Raw genomic sequence first — 6577 nt, forward strand, 5'->3', positions numbered from 1 at the left:
GTCAAGAAAAACACTCAGGTCAGCGGTCACAATATCGTCGCTCTCACGTCTTGTCGAATTTACAGCGTCGTGTAATGGGGGCTTTTCGTCGTCATCTTCATGGCCTGCAACCTTACCCCCGGAGGTCGCCGCCCTCAGTTTCCCCGTCGCGGGCTGGGTGACCTTCTTGCGTTAAGGTCCGCGGAGGTACGTCGGTGTGACAAAGGTGAATGAGCGGGAGAAGGAGAGCGGGATTGACGTCCCAAACCTGGCTGGCGAGTAGGTATTGCCTCCTCGTCAGAAGTACGGTATTCGTAAAAGTGAGAACGGGCTCCATGGAAAGAGGCGTCCTCCCAGCGTGGTATGTATTCTTCGTTCGCACGTCGATCGTCAGACCATGTTCGAAGTGGGCGGAACGAATCATTGCGGTGCCAGCAATGACGGGCAATATGACCTGCACCTCCGCAGTTGAAGCATAGTGGACGTCGATCGATTGTGCGCCACGCGTCTGTTCTTCGGAGCGGTGGACGTCTGAGCCTCCCTTCTTGAGACGATGTCCATGGTGCTGCTGTGGACGCCTGGTGATACGTCGGTTGGCTTGCCGGTCGGCTCAGGGTCTGCTTTTGCCGCGGTGACCAAGGGGCCGTCAGCACTGGGTGATATGGCGGCGATGTACCAGATGGTGAACGTCGCAGAGCATCGGCATAGCTCATGGGACGGTGGTCGTCACCAGGACCAGCGGTAGAAAAGGCGTGGCGGATTTCGTCGCGTACCAGTTCAGCGACGGACGCAACGGGGGTTTGAGCAACCGGATTCCGGAACTTTTGAAGTTCTTCGCGAACTATCTTTCTAATGAGGTCTCGCAGGGAGCTTTGATTCTCAGGTATGGCGGCAGCATTGATTGGGGCGCTGCTAGACATTCGATGATACTGCCTGCATCGTTGATGGAGCGCCCGCTCGATAGCCGTAGCCTCCTTGATGAAGTCAACTACGGTACTTGGAGGATGGCCCAGTAGCCCGGCGAAAAGTTGCTCCTTAACGCCGCGCATGAGGTAGTTCAACTTCCTATCTTCACTCATGTTCGGGTCAGCTCGACGAAAAAGACGTGTCATATCTTCAGCAAACATAGTAACGCTTTCATTGTGTTTTTGAACCCGTAACTCCAATAGCTGCTGTGCACGGTCGCGTCGATCGACATTGGTGAGCGTATCGACAAGCTGTTGTCGGAAGTCGCCCCAAGTTAACAGACTGGATTCTCTGTTCTCATACCATATTTTCGCACCGCCGTCAAGGTAGAAATAGGCGCGTGAGAGCTTCTCTTGTTCAGGCCACAGATTAATCTTGGCGACAGGCTCGTAGTGCTCAAGCCAGTCGTCCACGTCTTCATGGGCGCCGCCACTAAAGTGATAGGGAACAAGTGCTTGAAAGATGGTTACCTGTGAAGGCTGTGTTGGCGGGGGGCCTTGGGGCGCCGGTTGAGGACTGGCGTTGGCCATTTGTAAAGGTAATCGGCACTTGCGAGGTTCCGTGGAAGGCGTGAACTGTGGAGCGAGGCCTATCAGCCGCCGACTGAACCGGTGCACGGCAGTTGCAATGGGTGACAATGCGTCCGAGCTCGATGAACGGCTCCCAGTGGGAGTATGGAGCATTAGGTAGGGTTGTGTCCCAGCACCTCCACCAGTGTCGCGGTGCAGCGCGAACCAAAGGCAGATAAACGTATAAACGTTCACACAGCGACTCTCAGCAGCCGAACAGCAAGATCGCCTTCTTTATCTTTAATCAGCCAGAGCGCCACTACCTGGTGTCCGCCAAATCCCCTTATTGTTGTTTTGGTCCACCAGTACACACGCGTCAATATATATATATATATATATATATATATATATATATATATATATATATATATATATATATATATATATATATATATATATATATATATATATATATATATATATATATATATATATATATATATATATATGGACGCACAGTCACACGGACAGACGGATGGACTGATGGACGCTTCGCCCCACTCATGACAGTTCAATTCGTGTATATGCTGGGATTTTTGACAAAGGGCAGCGTGTTTCAGGGTCCCTTCAGGAGATTGGTATGAATTGGTATGAGCAATATTATGTTCAGTCAGCAAGTGTATTCCATCTGCTTAGGTGAACGTTAGGAAGATTTTTAGATAAAAGCCATTGTATTTCGTTCAAAATAATACTTACGAATAAGTAACTGTCTTAAATCGTGCGAGAAAATTTGCGAAAACAGTGAAGATCTTGCGTCAAAAACTGGCGCCAAAAACGTGCATCCGCGTGGCCACATTTCACGGCACGCCTCGATGCTTCTGTCTTGCCAGTCGTATCACTATGCTAAGTTGACTTTGGAAGTGAATAAACTTCTCTTTGTTACTTCTTTCTCGGGAAGGTTTTAAGCTCTCCCATAGTAGAGTACCCTGTGCTCTAAATCATTCACCCCTTTTTCTTACCCCCCCCCCCTAACACACACGCGACGGCTTAGTGCTCTCCCATAGTTGAGTACGAAGTACTAAAAATTGTTAAACATTTTGTTCTAAACACACCACCACATGCAGAATGGCTGGCCATTGGTTTCTGCTCCTCACGGGACAGCTTTACGCTTTCCCATAGTAGAGTACCTAGTACTCTAAATAGTTACCCACTTTTAGGGGCGAAGCTCCTCGGAGCGGCACCCGTTCATCCCTCGTAGTGGTGCGTAACATGCCCTACGCTTTGACCTGCAAGGCGGTGCCGGTGGGAGATTTCTTCTGTGCGTTGTTGAACAATGAAAAATTCGCAGCGTGCGCGTTAACTAAAAGTCGCATTCCCCTGTCTTTCATTCCCCATTAGCAGCCATTGGCATGTACATTGAGCACAAGATAGGGTTGCTACGTTATACTCGCTGGTGTAACCTCCTCGGTTTCAGAAAGGTTTAGCGAGCGTTGAGCCGCAGTGCCACGAATACAGTGAACTAGTATATATATGAACTCGAGGTGGTTAAAGATGGGAAGTAGACACGAAGCGCAAGCCGTAAGAAAGTGGCGTGTGCCACCTCTCGTTTAGTCCTTTGAATGTCCACTGAATGGCGGTGCTTCTATATGGGGAATATATGATAAAAGATGCGAGATGGTGGGACTTGGAGTGTTGAGTAGATGGACGAACGGACACACTGACAGATGCATGGACGGACGCACAGATGGGTGCACCGACGGATGGACGTATGGACGGACGCAGGGGCGGATGCATGGATGAACGCTGGGACGGACGCATAGATGGACGTGCGGACGCACGAACAGACGCACGGACGGGAGAATGGACGCATGGACGGTCACACAGACGGACGCATGGACCGACAGAAGCAAAAACAAATAGAAGGACGGATGCTTCGCCCCACTCTCCACCATTCACTCTGGGATATGCTGCCATTTTTTTCTTCGATGAATGGATGGATAACTTGCTACAGCAGCGCCACCCGCGGCCGTCAGCTTTTTTCAATCACAGCTACCCCTCCCCCTCCCTTTTCGCCGGGCGCCCACTTCGTAGACAAAGAGATGCACGTACGGACAGACAGACGCACCCTATGATGGACGCATGCATGGCTGGCCGGACGGATAGACGCACGCACGGATGGATGGACAGACGGATGGATGGACGGACGCATGGACAGACAGAAGCGCGGGTGGACTGATGGACGCTTCGCCACACTCATCATAATTCAGTTCGTGGATATGCTGTGAGTTCTGACAAAGCTCAGCGCGTTTCAGGGTCCCTTCAGGAGATCGGTATAAGCAGTATTATGTTCAGTCAGCGAGTGCTTTTCTTTGCTTAGGTAAACGCTAGGAACATTTTTAGATAAAAGCCTTCGTGTTTCATTCAGAATATTACTTAAGAATAAGCACCCGTCTCAGAATCTCTGACTCTCTGACGAAATTCGCGAAAACAGTGAAGTTCCTGCATGAAAACCGGCGTCAGAAACGTGCATACGCGTGGCCAAATTTCACGGCACGCCTCGAATCTGCATTCTTCGCAAGTCACCATTATTTCGCTGTGTGCTGTGCACGGGACGGCTTTACGCTCTCCCATAGTTGGGTACCCAGTACTCTAAATCGTCACCCTCTTTTTCTAAAAACAGAGTATTATTTGGGACGGCTCACTGCTCTCCCATAGTTGAGTACGAAGTACTCGAAATCTTCAACCACTTTCTCTATACACAGTGCTCCAGCCTGCTTGGTAGACAAAGGTGAAAGACGGTTTTAAGCTCTCACATAGTGGAGTACTAAGTCCTCTAAAACCGTTCACCACTTTTTCTAGTAAACACACAGCTGGACGGCTCAGTGCTCTCCCATAATTGAGTACGAAGTATTCGAAATCGGTGAACATCTTTTCTAAACACACCACCTGACAAATCAAGGTTAACGTGGAGGCCCTCGGGACGGCTTTAAGCCATCCCATAGTAGAGTAACCTGTACTCTAAATCGTTACCCACTTTTTCTGCCCCCCTCACCACTCTGTCCAGGGGATGGCTCTCAGCTCTCCCATGGTAGAGTACCTAGTACTCTAAATCGTTACCCACTTCTTGTAAACAGAGACCTAAAGACACGCTGAGTATCAGTGTGAGGCCCACGGGACGGCTCTATCCTCTGCCATAGTAGAGTACCAAGTACTCTCAATTGTTAACCACTTCTTCTAAACACACATTTAATGTTGAATTCCAAGCGCTGGCCCAGATTGCGAATGGAGCACGCAGATCTGAGCGCGATTTCTCTGGCCAAGTCTGCTACGGAACGCTCGCGTCTCGACGGGAGCTCTTGGTGAGCAAAAATCTGGCGAGGGAGCACCAGAGGGCGCGAAAGAGTGAAAAGAGTGCGTGCGTTGAGCGTACATCATCATCATCAGCAGGAGCAGCAGCAGCCTGACTACGTCCACTGCAGGACAAAGGCCTCTCCCATGTTCCGCCAGTTAACCCGGTCCTGTGCTTGCTGCTGCCAATTTATACCCGCAAACTTCTTAATCTCATCTGCCCACCTAACCTTCTGTCTCCCCCTAACCCGCTCCCCTTCTCTGGGAATCCAGTTAGTTACCCTTAATGACCAGCGGTTATCCTGTCTACGCGCTACATGCCCAGCCCATGTCCATTTCCTCTTCTTTATTTCAACTATGATATCCTTAACCCCCGTTTGTCCCCTAATCCACTCTGCTCTCTTTTTGTCTCTTAAGGTTACACCTACCATTTTTCTTTCCATTGCTCGCTGCGTCGTCCTCAATTTAAGCTGAACCCTCTTTGTAAGTCTCCAGGTTTCTGCTCCGTAGCTAAGTACCGGCAAGATACAGCTGTTATATACCTCCCTCTTGAGGGACAGTGGCAATCTACTTGTCATAATTTGAGAGTGCCTGCCGAATGTGCTCCACCCCATTCTTATTCTTCTAGTTACTTCAATCTCGTGGTTAGGCTCTGCGGTTATTACCTGCCCTAAGTAGACATAGTCTTTTACAACTTCAAGTGCACTATTACCTATCTCGAAGTGCTTCTCCTTTCCGAGGTTGTTGTACATTACTTTCGTTTTCTGCAGATTAATTCTAAGACCCACCTTTCTGCTCTCCTTGTCTAACTCCGTAATCATGAGTTGCAATTCGTCCCCTGAGCTACTCAGATGCAATGTCATCGGCGAAGCGCAAATTACTAAGGTATTCTCCATTAACTCTTATCCCTAACCGGTCCCATTCTAGGCTTCTGAAAACTTCCTGTGCGCACGTGGTAAATAGCATTAAGGAGATTGTGTCCCCCTGCCTTACACCCTTCTTGATTGGTATTCTGTTGCTCTCTTTATGAAGCACTATGGTGGCAGTTGATCCCTTGTAGATTTCTTCCAGAATGTTTATATATACTTCATCTACGCCCTGTTGAGCGTACGCTCACGGTATATTGTGTGGGACGGAGGTAGTTGTGGGCGCAGCCAAGAGTAGACGGCTCGGTTTATAAGTGGATTTGGACTGCTTTTATTATGACAGCAATTATATGAACATTATCGGCTGTTTTTGAGGTCGCCGTCATGTTATATATATATATATATATATATATATATATATATATATATATATATATATATATATATATATATATATATATATATATATATATATATATATATAAGCGTGACATCAAAGCGCAGCTGCGTCGGGATCTACTTGGCACCGCTCCAACACCTGCGGCGAAGGGAACGCGTTCAGCACGGGCCTGTGGCGTTACGCACACGAGTCAAAGAGCTGCTTCGCATCTTAAATGACACAGCGCTGAACTCAAGGTTATTTAACGTGCACCGAAATTTAAGCACACGGGCCTCTAAAGTTGCCTCCACCGATATGCGACAGCCACGGCCGGAATCGGATCCCGCTACCTTCGGGACAGCGGTACCATAACAAAGAGTCCACAGCGTCGGGTGACACTTCACAAGAGTCTTTGAATTGAATCACTGTTAAGGGGAGATGCGGGTCGAAAAACGCAATTTTTTTCAAGATTACCATTTTGTTATTTTCGCCTGTTTTGATAATATTAGTACTTCTACTGTCATGAAAAA

This window comes from Rhipicephalus microplus, chromosome 7 (genome assembly GCF_043290135.1).
Source record: "Rhipicephalus microplus isolate Deutch F79 chromosome 7, USDA_Rmic, whole genome shotgun sequence".
Classification (NCBI taxonomy): domain Eukaryota; kingdom Metazoa; phylum Arthropoda; class Arachnida; order Ixodida; family Ixodidae; genus Rhipicephalus; species Rhipicephalus microplus.